We start from the raw sequence: 23,539 nt of genomic DNA, 5'->3' as shown, positions 1-23,539 counted from the left end.
ATTGAAACCAGTTTATAGGATTAAGGAACAAACAATGATTGAAAACACTTCCAATCAGTCTGCTTGAGTTCCCTTGAAAATAATTCAACCAGATAGAATAGTGACCTTGCAGATATATACTCTGTGCTGATTTGTTGGATAAAACCCTATAGTATTAGATAATGGACCAGTTTCTTTGGATTTTTTAATTTCACATCCTTTCTTTCTGCTCGAATCAAATCTCCTTTCTATTATTTGGTGTTTCCGCCTGTGTAAATTGACACTTAGCTGTGGATATTACCTCTTGCTTTGAGGCCCGACACTGGGGAAACAACTTTTATTATAAATCTTAAAAGGTTTGCTGGAAGGTTTGTGTTGAAGGCTTCATTGATCTTTTCGTGTTAATGCATCATTTGTTGTCTATCTTCTATTTCTTTTCTCATCAAAAAAGGATTGAATATCTTTTTCCCTTTGACTCCTGCAGACAGCAAGAATGAGTGCCAAATTAAATATTGCAACTGAAACAATTGGCATCAAAACATTTCAGGTCTCTTCAAGGAACGAAGGAGGTCTCAGTTAATTATTTTACCTTTTCGGCCTGATCCTATTGAAAATAAATTATTGAGAAAATCAGTTGAAGACACAATGCTGATAATGCGGAGCATCCCCAAGATTGGCAAGAGAGGAAACAAAACATTCTATCCTTAGAGCAAAGTCCTCCGTGTACAACACCATATTTGGTTGCTCATCCCAAATTTCTTCCAATCACAACAGCTTGGCAGAAAAGTTAGGATCAGTTCCTCAAATTTTGATGGATTGTCAATTCTTTGTAACCTGTTGTGGTTGTCATGATTTCATTGTGACATGATGTCATGCACCTTTAAGGGAGAGTATCTTAAAATGCTGTCACTCATCATCTGCCTTCACAGGATATGATGTATTAGCCCCATGACTTGAAGGCAGTCTATGAACAGCAGTGGTAGAAGTCAGTTGTACTATACTTAGCTCCCAGCAAACATTATTTGCGTATAGCCTTATTTTCAAGTTAAGAACCCAGAGTATTTACCAATCCTTGTACCTTTGTTCTGGGATTGCATCTCACTCCAGCCAGCAGGCTTTGGGTCCCTGCAAGACTTCTCAAATCTGGAAGAGTTTAATTGGTAAAAGTCTGTTGCAAAGTCTAAGCAAGAACAGAAATTAAACAGCAGACTGCAGATGATCTCACTTTAAGTAGAAACCTACAGAGAGGAGCATTCATTACTGCTAAAGCTAAATACTGCTGACTAAGCTGGGAAGGAGAAGCTATCCAGTAACAGTTCCTAACGGCTCAAAGAAGCTTGTAAAAATTCATTTTTCATTGTTTGCTTTCAATTGAGAAGTCTTGCAACCATTTTCCCACCTAAAAATCACTTTTATGGGTGGAGTTTAGAGTTAAACTGGGGAAAATCAGAAAGAGCTCAATAGTGCCATCATCATAGTCATATAATAAAAACAGAAAGTTCTGGAAAATCTCAGCAGGTCTGGCAGCATCTGTGGAGAGAGAAAGAGTTAACATTTCACGTCCAATGTGACTTCTACAGAACAGTTCCAAAGAAGAGCCATATTGGATTCAAAATGTTAACTCTCTCCACAGATGCTGCCAGACCTGCTTGGCTTTTCCAACATTTCTGTTTTTATTTCAAATCTCTAGCATCTGCAGCATTTTGCATTAATTTAAGCAATAACCTATGACTAGCTAAGGCACTGGCTACTAAAGGTACTACAACTCTAGAGCTAAATTAACTCTAAAAGGCTGCAAGAAACTTTCATAGCTGTCAAAAGTTCCAGGTAGCATTAAAATCCTGCAAAAAATTAAAAGATGACCACAAAATTTCCAATACTCAATTGAAAGGCAATGGATCTCCTATCTGAATTTACTTTGTTCTGGCAACATGTCAAGCTGTGTTTTCTGGACCTCAATATTTCCAAACCAGATAAACAACTAAAATTAAAATAGCTGTAGACGATGAAGGCTTCCACATACTGAACACATCATGTCTGTCCAACAACTATCTTGTGAATGGTCAGCACTTGAAGATCAATTATGAGTGAAGCTCAAATTCAGAATACAACATCTGGAATTCAATTCTTTCAGGCAATGACCAACAGAGACCATTGACCAGTTCACAAGCAGATGCAGAGACAAGGGATATGATTGTGACTTCAGGATGGCAGAGCTAGCCAACAGAATAATCAAGTTTGTAATTGCATCTACTGAAATGGAAACATTCCAAAAAGGCATCTTGGATCAACCCAAAGGGTACACCATGGAAACACTAATACAAAATGGACAAAAGTACAAAGTCATACCACTAGGTAGACAGATTGTATAGCTGTGTGAAATTCATCCACCACTGGCACGATAGCCAATACAGGCAAGACTAATGAGCAATGTGGGCAGTGCAGCCTCATATATGCATCAAGAAAATACCCAGCTTTTAATCCTGTATGTGAGACATGTGGCATCAGAGGACTCTGGCAGCACCAATGCAGAAAGCAAAGGCCAAAACAAGTGTTCCAATGGCATGAAAAGCCTCGACCAGAGTCTAGACAGGTACAGCATTCTAACTAAGAGCACATGCCAAATAGTGTCAAGACAAGATCCACAAAATGTCCAGCCAAACTACACAGTTAGATGTTGGGGATGTCCAGACCATCTTCACACAAAGTGAGCAGAGATGCAGCATGGTGCACATCAAGGAATGTATTGGCAACAGAAGCCTTTATCACTATCCAGATTATATGCTCACAGATAAAGGGTCAGCAAAACATATAAGCAAAACTGGATACCGGTGCAGGTGCAAACATTCTCCCACGTTGCACACTGAAATGTACCCACAGAAGTGGTAAGCAATGTTTCAACCAACCAAGGACAAACTCCATGTACAATGACCCAGAGATTCTGTCCCAGGATCCATTACACTCAAGTGTCATTACAAAAACTCACCCTGCTCACCCCAGATGTTTTATGTTGTGGACATCACAGGTCCAGCGGTTGCAGCCTACCGGCAAGCAGAGATGTAACCCCGGTTCCCATCCACAGCATCCTTAACTCAATGAGGAAGGCATCAGAAGACAAGGACACCCTGATCACCTCAGTAGCTGACCTTATGTCCCTATATCCAGACAAGTTCGATGGGGTTGGACATTTCACGGATGATACTGATTGCATCTGTGTGCAGATACCACTTCATCTATCACTCCGCTGTACAAATATCGAATTCACATCCAGAACAAGATGAAAGCCGAATTCGATAAGATGGGGAGAGCTGGCATAGACCAAAAAGCCCAGTAGCACACAGATTGGTGCACCTCCATCATGAGCGGCATCAAGAAAGATGGTTTTCTATGCATTTGTTTAGACCCAAGGCCTCTGAATGTGGCTGTTTTTGTGATGCCCTCATAAAATTCCCACACTTGAGGAGCCGAACCCCAAGTTTGTGAATATCAAATTTTTCTCGAAACTCACGCTAAGAATGGCAACTGCTCAGTGCATCTGGAGAAGACATCCCAGGAGCTAACAACATTCCATACTCCTTTAGGGAGATGCTATTTTCATAGGTTACTGTTCAGTCTTTCCGTAAGCCAGGATATTTTCCAACAACATGTGGAGAGGATCATGTATGAGATCCCAGGATCCCAGCAGACGACATTGCCATTGTTGGTACAACAAAAACAGGAACACAACTGAAACTTCTACCTTCTGATGGAAGCTGCACACAGAAAAGGTCTTGTGTTTAATGGAGTGCGACATCAAGGCAACACAGATCAACTTCTTCAGACTCACCTATTCTGACACAGGCATCTGCCCTGACCCTAGCAAACTAGAAGATGTCAGTGCAATGTCCACTCCACAAGATAAAAATGATCTGCAATGTTGCCTTGGTTTGCTTGATTTCCTTTCACCCTATAGACCTAACTTTGCCCAGAAAGCCTCATCTCTTCAGGAACTTCTGAAGAAAGAAATACTTTTTGTTTGGCAGGAGGACCTTTAACACATTTTTAATGACTTTATAAAGTCATTAACCTAAGGACTATCAACTCTTCAGTTTTATGACACTGAGGAAACTATTCTTGAAGTTGTGTCCCAAAAAGGACTTGGAGTGTGCCTTCTGCAGAAAGGGAAGGATATTGCTTATGCCTCCAAGGGTTTTTCCCAGAATTAGCCCAGGCTAATTATTCAAATATAGAACATGAAACCTTGGCACTGGTATTCGGCATCCAGTGGTTCCACACCTACTTATTTGGAAAGAGGTTCATTATGGAAGCCAGCCATAAGCCACTTGAAATGATCTGGCACAAATCCCTAACTTCGTGCATCACTAAGATTACAGTGCCTACTAGTCAATATACAAGGCTACGATTGTGACATACGTTACAAGTCGGGCAATTACATGGTCATTCTAAGGTGCCTACCTAACCTGTCAAAAATTGCAGACATATCCCTAGATCTGCAAGTATGACATTGAAATAGAAGACAATCTGCACATTGACCTTATGCATTATGGCCAATCCAAGTGCCAAACAGGAAACATCAAATGATTTGTACAACAGAAACTATGGAAGTCAGTGATTGGTGGATGGCCAGAGTTCTTCTATGGCTTTCCAGAGGCTGTAATACCATTTTGGCCCTGTATGAGTAAACAAGGAGTCATCTTCAAGGGAAAAAAGTATCATCCCAGGGTCCATGAGCTCCAATATTCTCCAACAGTTGCACCAGGCACACATGGGAATTGATTGAACTAGAAGATCGGTCAGAGTGATGGTATATTGGCCAAGAATCTACCAAGGCATCAAAAAGGCTATGAGGAAATGAGTGGAATGTCAAACTTTCATACCTAGCAACTAGAAAGAACCCCTTTTTCCACATGAGGTACCCTTACATCCATGGAACAGACTCCCAACTGTCCTCTTTGACATCCATGGACTTGATTTCTTCATTGTAATGGATTACTTCTCTAAATTTCCTATTATCTGTCAATTACATGACACATGCAGGTAATGAACCACCTAACCTGAACATTGGACAGAAAGTTTGGATACAACACCCAACCAGCCTCTGCATTCAAAGGATCATCCTCCGCCATTTCAGCCAACTCCAGCATGATGCCACTATCAAACACATCTTCCCTTCACCCCCCCTGTCGGCATTCCGTAGGGATCGTTCCCTCCGGGACACCCTGGTCCACTCCTCCATCACCCCCTACTCCTCAACCCCCACCTATGGCACCACCCCATGTCCATGCAAAAGATGTAACACCTGCCCCTTCACTTCCTCTCTCCTCACCGTCCAAGGGCCCAAACACACCTTTCAAGTGAAGCAGCATTTCACTTGCATTTCCCCCAACTTAGTCTACTGTTTTCGTTGCTCCCAATGTGGTCTCCTCTACATTGGAGAGACCAAATGTAAACTGGGCGACCGCTTTGCAGAACACCTGCGGTCTATCCGCAAGAATGACCCAAACCTCCCTGTCGCTTGCCATTTTAACGCTCCACCCTGCTCTCTTGCCCACATGTCTGTCCTTGGCTTGCTGCATTGTTCCAGTGAAGCCCAACGCAAACTGGAGGAACAACACCTCATCTTCTGACTAGGCACTTTACAGCCTTCCGGACTGAATATTGAATTCAACAACTTTAGGTCCTGAACTCCCTCCTCCATCCCCACCCTCTTTCTGTTTCTTCCCTCTTCCTTTTGTTTTTTCCAATAATTTATATAGATTTTTCTTTTCCCACCTATTTCCATTATTTTTAAATATTTTTAAATCTTTTATGCTCCCCCCACCCTCACTAGAGCTATACCTTAATTCCCCAACCATCCATTCTTAATTAGCACATTCGTTTAGATATATATCACCAACTTCAACACCTATGTGTTCTGTTGTTCCTTTGTCTGTGACATCTTTTGATGATCTGCTTCTATTACTGCTTGCTTGTCCCTACAACCACACCCCCCGCTCCACTTCTCTCCCCCACCCAACACCCCCCCCCACCCCCCACACACACAACTTAAACCAGCTTATATTTCATCCCTTCCTTGGATTCACCTAGTTCTGTTGAAGGGTCATGAGGACTCGAAACGTCAACTCTTTTCTTCTCTGCCGATGCTGCCAGACCTGCTGAATTTTTCCAGGTAATTCTGTTTTTGTTTTTTATTATTTTAATCCAACTGATGCCACCTGGAATCCAGCAGAAATTGTCAGCATATGCCAAGAACCAAGGTGGTATCAATTACAAATGCCAAATGGCACAACACTGCCAAATCAGAACAATACCACAACCAGAAATAACAAGTAATTCTATCACGACTAGAATATGGTCAAAGACAAACAAGAAGTAACTCTAATTAGCATCTGAATGTGTATGGCAGCCTCTAGCAAAGAAGTGTACAGTAGGCTCAGAAAGACCACCACAACTAAAGCCAGACGGATAAGCAAACCGCTGATTCATTTCAGAGACTTGTAAATTTATTCCTTTTTGTTAAGGTACATTCAGACATTATGTTATTTTCTTTTGCTTTCATGTAAATAGTTTGTTCTCTAAAGGTACTCCCTTAGTTAGACAAAAAGGGGATATGATGACAAATACCTTTAAGGGAGTGCATCTTAAATTGCTATCAATTGCTATGACCACAGAGAATCTTAATTGCTGTGCAAACCAAATCTGAGAGGAAAATTTGGCTTACGGGCCATACCCTTTCTTTTGTGTTCTGAAAATGAGAAGAAGATGTACTGATGTCAGCAGTAAGAGGTCCAGTAACACTTTTGGAATTTTAAAAATTAAAAGTAGTAGTTTTATTAATAAGAATAAAAGAAAACTCAAGCACACAAGATTACAGTTGCACAATTAAAGTTAGCCTTACCAACATTTCCCCCAAAAAAGACACTCTACCTGGTCAGACCCACAAGTAAACACCTTCCAGGCAACGGTCCCTTATAAATATGTAACTATACAAATCCAGTAATATTACCCAAGGCAAACTACTGTTGCTTCAATAAAGGCATACCACATGACCTATAACTCTCTTCCATTTTATTATGAAAATCCAAACTTCAGAATAAAACTGCTTGTTACAGCCCAAGTCTTTTCTGGCTTGACTGGATAGCTGGTTCAAATTAAACTCTGCCCAGCCCAGAGCTAACAGTTCTCAACTCTATAGGTCAAACAGCTCCAGCTGCTACCTCATTAGCTCAAACAGCAACTCCAAGATACAATTTTTCTCCTTTCATCTCAGGTTCTATTGCCCTCACACCTCTTTGAAACTCAAATCCTCCCAAATATAAAATCTTCCCTGTCTCTATTTTGTCTTTGCTTTCAGGTAAATAAAATATAACATCCCCCCTTCCATTTACCTATTGAACTCCTACAAGATGTAAACATGTTTCTAACTCCCCTTTGATATTCAGAAAACTCTCAACTTATCTAAAAATGTGAATGTTAGTTCTAACCTATTTACTTGTACCTCAAACCTGACACCGCTATCCTTTTCATGTTTCAACCTCCCCAGACAACTTGTCTCCTATTAATCTCTGCCCAGCTTGATTAAATAACACACACACACATACACACACAAACACACACACAGACTTTTCCACAGAATAACACAATATTCCCCCAGAATATAAAAACAAATCATTTTTCACACAATCATTATCTACATCAAGACAGGATGTGATGTATTAATCCCATGACTTGAAGCAGTCTAGGAGCAGCAGTGCTAGAAGTCAGATGCTGTATACTTAGCTCCCAGTGAACATTTTCTATGTATAGTCTTATCCTCAAATAAAGAAACTACATTATTGTTTCACCAATCCTTGTGTATGATTGCTATGCTTACATTGAAGAAAAGAAGAATGTGACAGATTTTAATCACTCTGCCTCCATATCTGTACTGTTGTTATCTTATGTTTTTCGCCCACCTCACCCCAATGGATTTACTCTTGTCCCACCAAAGTCAGGGACAGAGGCAGATGGGGCCTGAAAATTACAAGGCCAGCTGGCTTCATGACTCTGTTACCAACATTGGCCACTTTGTCCAGCATGTGTTCAGGGCTTGGGAAGGCTGTCCACCTCTCACAAGACAGGCAGCCAGGCAATTAGGTTTGTAAAAGGTAAGTTTGGGAGGCCAACTAGGATTTTCAAGGTGGCCTGCAGCTTCCTCACATAAAAGGGGTGCAGATCAATTGCCTAGAGGCAGCATCCAGTGACTGAGCAGAGTGCCAATGATCCAGGTAGGCCCACATGCCCTCCCTGCCTGCCTGTCTGTATGGGGATGCAGCCAAAGGCTGCCCTATAGAGGGCATCACACTCCAACTGTGCCCCCCACCCACCCCGTAACAGCAGTGGCCTGGCTGCTTATTCTATTTTTTAGTTAAAATATTTAAACAAGTGGCTGAGAACGTACCTTTGTATTGAGGTGTTCTCTCAGTATACTTAACTTGTACGACAACTGGGTGCTCCTCTGAAGCTGGAAGGCCTCTGATTGACCCTCCAACTTTGAGAGCCCACCTGCTGCACAGGGAACTCATCTCCATGCCAAGGGAGGGCACCCTCTGGTCAACATTTCAGATCAGTGAGTGCTTACTCCCACCCCCACCAGGAGTGGGTTCGGGATTGAGAAGCAGCCCAGGTTCCTGTTTCCCACCCCCGAGATGAAACTTCATCTCCATGTTTTGCCCCAGTGTCAATTTTCACCATCTCTAATTATGTTTACACCCTTATCTTTTACTGGGCCATGTGTCCCTGTCTCTGTAGCCTAGAAAGACTGTAGTGGGCACAGAAAGTGAGGAATCAGGAATGCAGCAGGGTCAAGAAGAGCAGTGGGTCGGAGGCTAGCAACAGGAAGTGATGTTGATGAAAAGAAATGGGGGTAGGAAGGGAGATTAACAGGAAAAGTTTGGAATCCAGAAAGAAAGTGGAATTGAAGGGTTGGGAAAATAGTAGGGTTAGGAAGACTGCAGGTTTGTTGTAGGGTCAGGAAGTCTAGAAGGTCAGAATAGGCAGCGAGTTAGAAAGGCTAGCAAGGCTGAGGCTTCTGGAGGGGGATACAAAAAGTGAAATGGTTTGAAACAAGATCAAAGACCAAGATTTGCATACATAAGATGTCTAATATTTGTTGCAGGTGGTGCCAGGGATGCCTGAATAGGCCCCTTTACAATTATGGTATAGCCCCCAACAAAAGTGTAGATTGGCTTTGGGATATTGCACCTTTTAAATTAGACTTTTTAGCTACCATTTTCCACTCTGAAAGTGGGAGAAAGAGAGCCAATTTTTTTTACATCATTGACTTGTTAAATGTGCTGCCAACATGTTGGCATTCACATTGTGCATCATAGGTATGGATCTGACTTTTCAGCTGTTACATTTCAAAGGGAGTTTAAAAGTGACAAGGGATTTTTACAACGTGCAGAAGTTTTATAAGTAAACAAAGGAAGGTTATTAAATTTTATTTGACCCAAAAGTGGAGGAAGTAGGAAGGCATGAAAGATTATCATATTTTGGAAAAGTTGAGTTCAAAGAGGACAATGGAGTCTAGGATGAAAGGAATAAAAAGATATTTAAGAAAAGCTATTTAACTGAGTTTTGTTGGTGGTGTGGGGGAGATGTCCTGAGACCAGCTCTGTGCTGAGAAAAGTTGTGAATTTAAAGCTGCTATTCAGATTCAAGCCAGAAAAGTCTTTGTTTCCAGAAAGCAGTCTGTTTCTGAACTTCCTTTGGATTTCTACATTAGAGTGAAAGAGAGTGAGAAGTCGTGTGGTATACCTTACTAAAGTGACAGCCGTTTTTGCCTTGGGTAATATTACTAATATTCCAGTAACATTAAGAATCTATAAGGGAGCTGTTGCCAAGCAGATTACTTATGTGTTCTGATGAAGTAGGTTCTTTTTGGGTAATGTTTTGTAAGACTATTGTAACTCTGTAATTTTATTCTTGTGTGCTAATTTTTTTTCTTGTTAATCTTATAATTTTAAAATCATAAAAGCGTTACTGGGATTCTGTGCTTCTGGGATCAGTAGTTTTCCCCTTGTTTTCAAATACAAAGGAAAAGATTATGATCAGTAAAACAATTTCCCTCTGGGATTTGGCGTGCTCGGCAAATAACATCGGCTGCAGCTGTAACAATAGCCTACGTGTTCATAACATGGCCAGACAGGTTGAGTATCAACTTGTAACTCCTTCCAAGGTACGCTAATCGAAGTTGATAAGAGCAGGAAAGATTCCTGGTTATCCATGAGATGGAAAAAAGGTTGGAGCTTCTATCATCATTTTAGATCCAGGCTACAGTATGCATGTAAATGTATGTAAGTTGCCACAGCAACTCGGACTTCCTAGGAGACCGGTTGTCTTGGTTGGCTGGTGTGGATTAGATTGTGCCAAGAGCATAGGATTCAATCCCCGTACCGGCTGAGCTGGATTTAGGATCTGCCTCCTTGCCCTGACCATGGTGGAGGTTATGGCACTGTGGATCAGACCTGCCTTCAGGCAGAGAATTCAAGAAAAAGATCAGCTAATCTGTGCAGGCAGTGTATGCTAATCATGCTACTTCATGACCGGAATCTTTGGGTCAGCGAGTGGGGGCGGGCCCCATTCACCGACATGTAAAATTATGCGCGGTGACATCGGGCGTGCATCCTGACATCACCGCGCGCCATTCAGGTCCTCGGTTCGGCGGGCACGCAGCCAGCTTGGCTGTGCACTGCCAAACTGCCAAAGGCCTATTAAGGACATTTAAAAACCAATTAAAATAATTAACAGAGCTGCCCATCCAACCTTAAGGTTGGCGGGCAAGCAAACAGCCCAGGCGGCCTTCGCATTTATCATGAAACCTCATCCACGGGCAGGATGAGGATTCATGAAGGTTTTTAAAGTTTAATTAAAAATGATCTTTGCACTGGAGGCAACTCATCTGAGGAGGAAAGGAGGACTAGAAGGGGGAGGAGGCCAGGAGTGCACATTCAGCTGCAGGGGAGCCACCTTTGGGAGGACAGGTGCAGGCCAAGAGGTTGTCCAAGGCACAAGGCCTGCAGAAGATGTCACTATCTTGCTGCCGGGGTTTACAGGCGGCGAAGCAGCTACCTCAACCTGTCTGAGGTGCAGTGCCGAAGGAGGCTTCATCTCTCAAGGGAGACAGTCAACAGTACGTCAGTTGATTGGTCCAGAGATCTCAGATAACTGTGTGGGTGGACACCCCATGCCAGTGGCTCTAAAGATCACAGCTCCCCTTAATTTCAATACCTCTGGCTCTTTCCAGGGGTCAGTGGGTGATCTTTGCGGTGTCTCCCAATCAGCTGCCCACACTTGTGTCAAGCAGGTCACAAATGCTCTGTTCAGACATGCATTGACCTTCATACACTACTGCTGGGACCAGGCAAGTCAGGCACAGCAAGCCAGAGGCTTTGCGGCCATTGCTGGCTTCCCCCGTGTCCAGGGTGCTATAGATTGTACACATGTGGCCATCAAGGCACCAGCAGGTGAGCCCGTCGCCTTCGTCAACAGGAAGGGCTTCCACTCCATGAACGTGCAGATAGTGTGTGATCACAGGAAGCTAATTCTACAAGTCTGTGCAAGGTACCCAGGCAGCTCCCACGATGCCTACATCCTCAGACACTCACAGGTTCCAGAGCAGTTCAGTGCTCCAGCCTGGCTGGATGGATGGCTGCTGGGTGACAAGGGTTATCCTCTCAGAAGCTGGCTCATGATGCCTCTCCACCATCCAAGAAGCTGAGCAGTGGTACAATAGGAGCCATGCCTCCACAAGGGCTGTGGTGGAGAGAACCATTGGTCTTCTCAAAATGTACTTCAGATGCCTGGACCGCTCTGGGGGCGCACTCCAGTACCCCCCAGATCATGTCTCGGTGAAAGTGGTTGCATGCTGTGCTCTCCACAATCTTGCACTGCAAAGGGGTGACGCTGTGGATGAAGAAGATGTCGATGGAGTGGCTGCGGCTGCACACGATGAGTCCAGCAGTGAGTCCGAGGATGAGAATGCACATGGAAATTATGAAGGGGCACATGTTGACCTGGGCATACTCCCGGGAGGCAGGGGCACACAGGATGCTCTAATCCAAGGAATCTTTAGCTAGCACAGCACATATGGATCTCCAACATAAACCTGGCCTGTTGCCTCCATCCTGGAAACCTTAGTGCAAAATCCTGAGAGGCACCAGCAGAGAGGACAGGCAGCTGCTTAGTTGACGTGAGGTCCGTTTGGCCCTTCCTGCTCACCGTAGATGGATGGGCACCAAGGTGAGATACCTGGTGTCCAAACCACCGCCCATAGGGGCACTGACCACCTGAGGCCAATGCCGCTATGAGGGATTGCAGGTCCGAGCGCAACCCCAGGGACACCTGATCCTGTCCCTGGAGCTGCCTCTCCATGAGAGTTGCCACTTTCTCCATGGAGGAAGCTTGGCGCTCAGCCATGAGGCTCAATGCATCAGCTACTCTCTGCATAGACTCCTTTACCAATGACACCAAGCCAAGCACAGCCTCATGTATTTCCACCAGATGGTCCCGCACACCCGGCCGCATCTCATCAGTTGGCTGCATTGCCGACAACTCTGGAGGCTCATCATCAGCGACGAACTGAGCATGTGCGTGGGCCCCTTCGGTCCTCCGACTGCGGGCGCCATGGGCACTCTCTGTCTCCGCCAGCTCCTCCAGCAACTGTGACCCAGGACACTAGCCGAAGATATGATGCCCACTGAGGTGCCAGTATCCGCGCTGGTACCTGCCTGGCAGAGATGGTGTGACACTGATGATGTTGACACTTCATGGCCCTCAGTTGTCAGATGGAGGCCCCTGCTGCTCTGAGACCTGGCCCTGCGCCGCTGATGCTGAAAGGAAGAGGAAGGGAATTTGATCAGTTAGCCTGCGGGCAATGTCAATGTACATGCCTGTCCCCTGGATCATCATGCGCTCATCATTCCACACGCAATGGGCAAGCCATGTTGGTTATGTCACTCACTCAACAATCAACACTGGCATTGGCGTTGGGAGAAGACTAGTGACGTGAGTGCTGGCCATATATACCTGCCCGTGGAACCCCAGCCCCTCCAGCTCCGATCCAGGTCAAGGCATGGTGCCTCTCCAGGTCGAGGGCCTCCAGCTCAAAATGGGTAAGCAGCAAAATCCGGCCTGGCTCATGGCCAGTCCTCAGCTGCTCAATGTTGTTCTGATAATTCTTTTGGAAATGAAAAAATAGCGTTGATAAGTGATACTGTACCATCAATCTCCTGGCGGCTGGCCCAACCCAAGTCCAGTTGCCCATTGCAGAGGTGCAATGCATCATTCCCCCACTGCTGCCAAACACACACACAAATATGCCAGGTGTATCCTCTTCCCACCCTTGGCCACATGCTGCCTTCATCACAGTTGGGAACACACAGTTGTACCTACCGTTGCAAGGAGGCACAATGATGTGGATCGCAGAGGGCAGCACATCCATCTGTGCCATGCCACCTTGAACATCCCCTCCCACCATGTCATTACCCTGACTTCGACATGTCCTGGAATTCGACCAGTGCGCCTGGGTGCAGATCCTCCAGGTTTCCCCCACCACAGTCATGTACGTGCCAGTCCACCACATGCTGCGGGTGCAGAACCCATCTCATCACCACCCTCTCAGGGTGACGAACATATATGGAATATCTGCTGGCCCACCCAGCAAAGGACACATGCTGTTAATGACTCATTGCACTCAGGCCACTCAGGCATGGGTGGGGCACCAGCAGGGGAGAAGCTTACATGATGGGTGAAGTGAATGACGCCAACATGCTACTCACCCTTCCCATGCGCAGCAGGTCGTTGAAGCGCTTATGATACTGGGTCCATGTGCACTGCACCATGTCATGGGAGCTCATGAACTCCGCTACCTCTTCCCCCACACGCTTGGTCAAGTGGGGTGGCCGCCCCCTCCTGTCCTGGGGGACGAGCACGTCCCGCTGTGCTGACACCGCCTCGAGGAGGGCAGCAAGGCACTAATCTGAATATCTGGATGCACAGTGACCACCCGTCCTACCCTCCTGCATGGCCAGCCTCGATGTGCTTTGGCCCCGACCTCTGGCCATGTACTGCAGCCTTGGAGCGGCTGCAGCTTGGCCTTTAAATAGGCTGCCAGGTCGCCCTCGACCTGGTGGCGACTGCCAATCCGCCTCCACCCACCCACTCCCACCATCCCCAGGAGTCGACAAACACGCTGGGCGTAAAATAGCGGTGCGGTCCTGATCGCCAGTGGCGATCAAGTCTGCGACTGCTCGTGCCCGCTCCCTCGTGCCCCACCTAACATGAGGAAAATTCTCCCCTTGGTATCTGTCGCATCTGTTCCGATGATGCTAACTTCTACAATTGTGTTTCTGACATGTCTGCCTTTTTTCCAAACCGAAGACTCCCCCCCCACTATCGTTGACAGGGCCCTCAACTATGTCTGATCCACTTCCTGGACTTCTACCCTCGGTCCTTCCCCTACCTCCCCGGTTGGGCCCTTGGGCCCCCCTTGTCCTCACTTTCCACCCCCAGCCTCCGTATTCAAAAGATCATCCTCCACCATTTCTGCCACATCCTGTATGATGCCACCACAAAACACATTTTCCCCTCCCCTCGTATTCCCCTCTCATCTCCTTTCAGCAATCCAAATGATCCATTCCCTTTAGGACACCCTGGTGCACTCCTGTATCCAAGCACCTGCTTCCCACGGCACCTTCCCCTGCAATCGCAGGAGGTGTAGCCCTTTACCTCCTCATTCCTCATTGTTGAAGGCCCCAAAACACCGCTTCCAGGTGAAGCAGTGATTTACTTGTACTTCTTTCAATTTAGCCCACTATATTCACTGCTGACAATGCGGTCCCCTCTAAATTGAGGAGGCTAAACGCAGACTGGGTAACCGCTTTGTGGACCACCTCTGCTCAGTTCGCAAGCTTGACCCTGACCTTCCTGTTACTTGCCATTTCAATTCACCATTTTACTCTCATGCTCATATTTCTGTCCTTAGCCTTTTTCAACAGCGGAAAACCCATCATATCTCTACCTCTCTTCAGTTCTGAAGAAGTCATATTGAGCTCAAAATGTTATCTCTGTTTCTCTCTCCACAGTTGCTGCCAGGTCGGTTGGTTATCTCAGTTGATATGGTAAGAGGTTAGCTGGAGATTTTATCAGGCTCACTAATTTACCCCTTACAGTTGGAAAGAGAACCCATTGATTTTGAAGGATTTCTTGTCAATTTTCATTTCCCATATCTAGAGTTCTTCACTCAACCATACCTCTCCAGCCATTTTCTGGACTTACAGACAATTGAAGATTTTATCTGTAAGGCAACTGTGAGATGAATAGCATAGTGTCTGTATTGACTAGACTCCAATGCATGTTGAAGACCTATGAGGATTGGGATTAAGTTATAATTTTCTGTAGTGTGTACCTTACTATAGCAAAGGAAAATCTTGGCTTGGAGGACCAGTAATAGAAAGGGGATGAACTTGTTCTGTTTGAAAACCAGCATCACTGTAGTTTCATTGAGGTAAATTTAAAAGTTGCTTAATGTTTTAGGTTAATTTTATTGTATTCACCAACATTATCAACACTAGGAACTACAGAGACTCAAGATTCTGACTGTGCAGTTGGGTATCAGAGTAAGTTTGAAATTCCACCAACATTGGGCATGGAGCCTCCTGCTCATTGGCCACCCTCCCAATTGCCCAGATGCCATTTCCAATGAGCTGCTGAGCTCCGCACATGGTAAGTAGTCTGTTCCAATGGTAGAAAACGACTGGCAACATCTCAAAATGACCTCTAAGCGTGGCCTTATTAGCCCTAATTGGTTGCCCATCTCTTTGGAATGGGCAGTTGACAGAGTTCGCAGTCTTCCCCCAGGAATTCCCTGACATGGCTCCCCCCATTTTCCTGGGGCTCCCCCACCTCCAACTCCATCTCCATGGGGCGAGAAGAGTCAGCCCAACATGCATGCAGCAGGTCAGTCAGCATTTTTAGACAAAAAGTACTAGGTTAGTATTTTACAGACAGCATTGAACATCTATCACTCTTTTCTTTCTGTAGATACTGATTGACCTATTGCCAGCTGCAATATCTCTTCTGGATAATGTGGAAATCTTTAATAAAAGACAAATGCTTTGTCTCTTTTATGAACATCTGTAAATATTTCCCCATTGTATATTGTATGTTTTTTTTTAAACTGATAACCACTAGAATTCTAATTGTAGAGAAAGGACATTCATCATTATAATTAGAATCACCAATTAAAGCCTGGAAACCAGGCTGAGGAGATTACACTATTTTTTTTAACATGCTGTGCCCTCAGGTGGTTCCTTAGTTATCATAATCTACAACACCTTAGCTGTAGAAATTTTTAAACACATCATCATTTTCAGACAGATTCCATTAAGCTTGGAATGAGCGGAGAATTGAATTTGTGTGAACCTGACTCTATCAGATAGGCCTGGATGAATCCAAATTTTTGTTGGTTCCAATTTCAGACCTGGGTTTGCACTTTTAAATTTTGTGCTGAGAGTAATTGGATGTCTTGTGGATGACAGCCAAAATGATGAGAGTTAACCCATTCAGTTCTGGACACTGAACCACTTCATCTTATTTTCTTAAAATATAAAACTAATCAGATTGAAAAAAGATCCCACATCATTTCCTTAGTCACTGACTGGCCTGATGAGGGTCAATTTAAAAGTGCAAAATGATTTTGGACACTTTTCTGTTATAAAATACTGGGAAATTGAAGTAAACAAATAAAAATTTGAGTGGATGGACTGCATGAATATTTAAGTTGACAAAGTCACTGTCGTCACTGTTCCCACTTGCAATGTTTTTATGACATTGCACTGTTTATTAATTTAATGACAATATTTGGTTTGCCCAGTGGAAATGGAATTAGTAGCAGAGTTAAAATAGCCGGAATGAAGGTAGCAACCTGTTCCCACTCTGCTCCACTGCCATATTTACTGGGACCATGTGAGCAGGTTCCTGGCACACCTAGCTAAATCAGGTGGAACCTCATTACTGAAGGTAAGTTGGATTCCTGTGATGTACGTAGGACCCTTATGCAATTTCAAGGGTATCACACTCTGGCCAATTGTACCTGGCTCTAAAAGATAAGTAGGACATTCTATTTGTAGAGTCAGGAAGAGCAGATCCACTGCCCCTTTGATTCCTTCTCATCCATGATCAGTTTTCCCAATTCCAGCCCACAGTAGATGGAAACTGCCTTCCTGTTGGCAACGGCCAGCTCCTGGCCAACGTATTGTACATATTTGGAAATGATGAGCAGCATCAAGGTCCTGGTTCAGCCCAGGAACTGTACCCATCCGGGCAAGTGGAGAGTATTCCATCGACTTGTGCCTTGTAGATAGTTGGACAGGCTTTTAGGACTCAGGACGTGAGTTGATAGCTGCAGAATTCCCAAACTCTGACTTGCTCTAATAGCCATGGTATGTATATGGCTGGTCCAGTTAGGTTTCTGATCAATAGTAACTCAGGATATTAATGGTGGGGGTTTCAATAATAATAATGCCACTAAATGTCATGAGGGGATGGTTAGGTTCTCTCTTGTTGGAGATGGTCATTGCCTGGCACTAGTGTACAATGCAATACAAAGGCACGAATGTTACATTTATCAGCTCAAGTCTGAATGTTGTCAATAATCAGCAGATCTGGCAGCATCTGTGGAGAGAAGACAGAAACAGAGTTAATATTTCAAGTCGAATATGACTTCCTCAGAACGGAAGGCAAGTAAAAACATTTCCACCACCCTTCAGTTCCGAAGGGTCATATTTGACTTCAAATATTAACTCTGTTTCTCTCTCCACGGATGCTTCCAGACTTGTTGAGTAGTTACAGTCCTTCCTGTTTTTATTTCAGATTTCCAGCATCCGTCGTGTTTTGCTTTCATCTAAAAGCTGTCAATGTCTTGCTGCATGCGGGCACGGACTGCTTCTGTGGGCAGAATTTTACGACAGTGGGACTTTACGATCCCGCTGAAGTCAATGGAGTTTTGAATGGCTTGCAGCATTTTATGACCCTGCCCCCACCATGGCGGGACCATAAAATTCCACCCAGTATCTGGCGAATAATACTGAACATTGCAATCATCAACAAAGGTCGCCATTTCTGACCAAAAGAGGTTGTAGAGATAGGCCCAGCAATTACAGACTAATCAGTTTAACTTCGATGGTGGGGAAGCTTCCAGGAACAATTATAGGGATAGAATTAATAGTCACTTGGAAAAATATGGGTTGATTAGAAAGAGCTAACATGGATCTCTTAAGGGTAAATTGTGTTTAACTAACCTGCTGGAGCTTTTTGAACAGGTAACAGAGAGGGTTGAGGAGGGCACCTTCCCATGCAACCGCAGAAGGTGCAACACCTGCCCCTTTACTTCCCCTTTCCTCACCGTCCAAAGGCCCAAAGACTCCTTTCAAGTGAAGCAGCATTTCACTTGTACTTCCTTCAATTTAGTCTACTGCATTCATTGCTCCCAATGCAGTTTCCTCTACATTGGAGAGACCAAACACAGACTGGGTAACCACTTGCAAAACACCTTCGGTTTGTTTGCAAGTATTCCCCAGACCTCCCTGTCGCTTGCAATTTCAACACTCCACCCTGCTCTCATTCCCACATATCTGTCCTAGGCTTGCTGCATTGTTCCAGTGAAGCTCAACGCAAACTGGAGGAACAGCACCTCATCTTCCGACTAGGCACTTTACAGCCTTCCGGACTGAATATTGAGTTCAACAATTTTAGGTCATTAACTCTCTCCTCCATCTCCACCCCCTTTCCATTTTTCCCCCTTTTCATTTCTCCCCCTCCTTTTTGTTTTTTCCAATAATTTATACAGATTTTTCTTTTCCCATCTACTTCCATTATTTTAAGTGTATTTCCATCCATTGTTTTATCTCTACCTTTTAGCTTATTTCGATTCCTTCCCCCAACCCCACCCCCACTAGGGCTAGCTGTACCTTGCTCATCCTGCTTTCTACCCTTAATTAGCACATTTCTTTAGATAATATCACTACCTTCAACACCTCTTTCTCCTTTTGTCTGTGACATCTTTTGGTTATCTCCACCTATCACTGGCCCTCTATCCAGCTCTTCTTGTCCCACCCCCCCAACCCCCCTTAAACCAGATTATATTTCACCTCTCTTCTATTTTTACTTAGTTCTGTTGAAGGGTCATTCAGACTCGAAACATTAACTGTGCTCCTATCCGCAGATGCTGCCAGACCTGCTGAGTTTTTCCAGGTAATTTTGTCTTTGTTTTGGATTTCCAGCATCCGCAATTTTTTTGCTTTTATTTTATCATATTTGAGGAGGGTAATGCTGTTAATGTGGTGTACATGGGTTTCCAAAAAGCATTCAATACAGCGCCGCACAACAGATTTGTGAGAAAAGTTATAGTCATGGAATAAAATGGACAGTAGCAACATGGCTGAGTAATAGAAAACAATGAGTAATAGTTAATGGATATTTTATCCCAGAGGTCTGTATTGGAACCCTTGCTTTTCCTGATTTATATTTGTGATCTGTATTTTGGTGTGCAGGGGACAGTTTCAAAGTTTGCGGATGATACAATCCTTAGAAGCATTGTAACCTGTGAGTAGGCCAGTGTAGAACTTCAAAAGGACATAGACAAGTTGGTCGAATGGGCAGATAGGTTGCAGATGAAGTTCATTGCAAAGAAGTGTGAGGTGACGCATTTTTGTAGGAAGAACATGGAGAGACAATGTAAAATAATGGGTACTCTAAACTCTAAAGGGTGTGCAGGAGCAAAGGGAACTGGGTGTATATGTGCATAAGTCATTAAATATGGCAGGATAGTTAGAGAGAGCAGTTAATAATGTTATAAGAGTATAATAATTTTCATAGCATTATTCTGGTTTATTGTAAAGTAAGTTATGGGTGTGAGTTTAGATGGTTCTGTCTGTGTGATTTAATTACATTGGAGTCAGGTAGACTGCAAGCTTGAAATTATCAAAAGAAGTTAGTTGCAGAAATATACTTGAAATGCTAATGAGTAAACATGGATGCTGCCTTAGCTTGTAAGGTGTGAAGGGAATTTGCATTTTTAGATAAGTGAAGGAGTTGTTTGGATTTCAAAGGTATGTTAGGATGTTTACAACTAGCCAGATAAGCAAGGCCAAGCAGTGTGCTTATTTTTCCCAAAGGTTACTGACAATATTGACAACATGAAGATTTTTATATCATGGGAAAAGTATATTTCCAAAGATATATGGAACAATGGAATTTACAGATCAATGAGAGAGCAACATTTATAAAGGAGAATGAAAGGCTATGTCGGACGGCCATGTAAGATCTATATGGAAAGTGGGAAGCCTCCAGCCATTTGTGCGTAAGTCTGCTGTGTCCAGTAACTAAATTTGGAGAAAAGCCTTTGGGAATTCCACTGTCAAGTAGGTACTGTGGTAACTTGCTGGCTTGCTTTTTAAATTTAATATCTATTTTGGACTGTTCCCTTAAAGGGCTGTGTAATTGGGAGTCAAGTTAATTAGGAGTTTTAGGATTTTTATAGTATTAAGTAACTATAGTCTTATTTATGTGCTTGAAATCTTTTCATTTGTTAATAAATATTTTAATTTAAATTTTAAAATCACTAAAGGGCTTAGGGGAGTCACTACTTTTGAATTAAGTGCACATATCTCATAATAAATACAAATTATAAAACCATTGTGGCAGCGTGGCCAAGTTTCCCTTGTGGATTCGGTCCACCTGGTACACATCATCTGCCATATCATAACATAAAGCATACAGTATCCTAGTCTTAATTATAGGGGCATAGAGTACAAGAACAAGGATGTTATGTTGATGTTGCATATGACACTAGTTAGACCTAAGCTGGAGTATTGTGTACAGTTCTGGGCATCACGCTTTAAGAAGGATGTGAACACATTGGAGAGAGTTCAGAAGAGATTTACAAAAATGGTTCCAGGAATGAGAAATTTCAGTTATGAAGATAGATTGGAGAAGTTGGGACTGTTCTCCTTGGAGAGGAGAAGGCTAAGGGGAGATTTGTTAGAGGTGTTCAAAATCATGAGGGAGCTGGACAGAGTAGATAGGGAGAAACTGTTCATGCTTGCAAAAGGATCAAGTGAGAGGGCACAGATTTAAAGTGATTTGCAAAAGAAGCAAATGTGATGTGAGAGTAAACGTTTTCATACAGCAAGTGGTTCGGGTCTGGAATGAACTGCCTGGAAGTGTGGAGGAGGCAGTTTCAATCAAGGCATTCAAGAGGACATCAGATGATTATTCAAATAGAAACAATGTGCAGGGTTATGGGGAAAAAGGCAGGAGAATGACAATAAGTCATGATGCTTATTCAGAGAGCTAGTGCAGACACAATGGGCCAATTGGCTTCCTTCTGTAACAATTCTGTGATTCTGTGATTATGATTGAGGGAAGGTCATTGATGAAGCAGATGAAGATATGTGGGCCAAGGGCAGTAATCTGAGGAGCTCCTGCAGCAATGTCCTGGGCTGAGCTGACCACTGTCTTCCTTTGTGCTAGGCATGAGGCCAACAAGTGGAAAGTTTTCTTCCTGATTGCTATTGGCTTCAATTTTACTCGAGCTCCTTGATGCCACAGCCAGTGAAATGCTGCCTTGATATCAAAGGCAGTCACTCTCACCTCGTCTCTAGGAATTAACTCTTTTGTACATGTTTGGACTGAGGCTGTAATGAGGTCTAGAGCCAAGAGGCACTGTTGGAACACAAACTGAGTATTGGTGTGCAGGTTCTTGTTGAATAAATGCTGGTTCATAGCATTGTTGATCCATTACTTTGTGATAATTGATAGTATGGGACAGATCAGGTTTGTTCTGCCTTTTATGGACGACACAGAGCTGAACAATTTTCTAAATAGTTGGCAGGTGCTTGTGTTGTAGCTGTACTGGAACATCGTGGCTAGGGGCAAAGCTATTTCAGAAATACAATCACAGCTGGGATGGTCAGGGCCATTAGCCTTTGCCCTATTCTGTTGCTGGGGACCTCAGGTGCAGGCTTAGGTGGATCATCCACTGAACACTTCTGGCTGAAAATGGCTGTATATGTATCAGCCCTATATTTTACACTGGCATGCTGTGCTCAGCCATTATTGAGGATTTGGATGTTTGAGGAGCCTCTTCTTTCAGCTAGCATCAACAATCATAGCTGGATGCAGCAAGACTGCAGAGCTTTGATCTGATCCGTTGGTTGTTGAATCACTTTGCTCCATCTATCACATGCTTCTGCATCAAGTAGTACTGTGTTGTAGCTTCACCAGGTCGACACTTCATTATAAGGATGTTTGATACTTCAATTAAATGCTCTCCTCCACTGAATCAGGTTTGAAACCCTGGCTTGATGATTTGTTCTGTTTCATATCCTCACACACTTGTTTCCCTTTTGGGGAATGGTGGGGAATTATTGGAAGGATTATCAGCCTGCTCACTGGGCCATGAACACCCTTTCCTTAGCCACCAAGTTCTAGACTAGGACATGAACCCAGAGCTTCTGGTTCAGAGACAGGTGCACTATCTACTGAGCCACAAGATCTCCTGGCTTGATAATAGTAGTGGAGCAAGGGATTTGCTGGGCTACAAGGTTATAGATTATGATTGAATACAATTCTGCTGCTGCTGATGGCCCACAGCACCTCTTGAATGCCCAGATTTGAGCTGCTAAATCTGTTCTGTATCTATCTTGTTAAGCACGGTGGTTGTGCCGCAAAGCCGCAAACATTATGTTGGGTGCCCTCAATGTAAAGATGGGACATTGTCTCCACAAGGGCTGCACAGTGATCACTCCTTAACCATACTGTCATGGACAAGTGCATCTACAACAGGTAGATTGGCGAGGATGAGGCCAAGTTGGTTTATCCCTCTTGTTTGGTCTCTCACCATCGGGTGCAAGCCCAGTCTGGCAGATATGTCCTTCAGGGCTACTTGGTCAGTAATGTTGTTACAGAGCCACACTTCATGATGGGCATTGAAATCTCCAACCCAGAGTAGTGGTTTTCAACATGGAGGAGCCCTGATAGATAATTTGAGGGAGGGCAGTAGTCGGTAATCAGCAGGAGATTATCTTGTTGTGATGACTTTGTAAGTACAGAATGTTGAAGATTCCCAGGGCCACTCCCTCCCAAATGTGTACCAATCTGCTGCCACATCTGCTGGGTCAGCCATGCCAGTAGGATGGTGCTGGAGGAGTCTGGAACATTGGGGTGACTTGGAGGGGAACTTCCAGGTGGTGGTGTTCCCATCTATATGCTGCCCTTGTCCTTCTAGATACTAGTGGTTGTGGGTTTGGAAGGTGCTGTCTAAGAAGCTTTGGTGAATTCCTACAATGCGTCTTGTAAATGGTACATACTGCTGCTACTGTGCATCGATGGTGGAGGGAGTGAATGATTGTAGATGTGGTGCCAATCAAGCGGACTGCTTTGTCCTGGATGGTGTCAAGCTTCTTGAGTGTTGTTGAAGCTGCACTCATCCAAGCAAGTGGGGAGTATTCCATCACAC

The sequence above is a fragment of the Carcharodon carcharias genome, chromosome 2 (assembly GCF_017639515.1).
Source record: "Carcharodon carcharias isolate sCarCar2 chromosome 2, sCarCar2.pri, whole genome shotgun sequence".
Classification (NCBI taxonomy): Eukaryota; Metazoa; Chordata; class Chondrichthyes; order Lamniformes; family Lamnidae; genus Carcharodon; species Carcharodon carcharias.
This window is presented reverse-complemented; position numbering follows the sequence as displayed.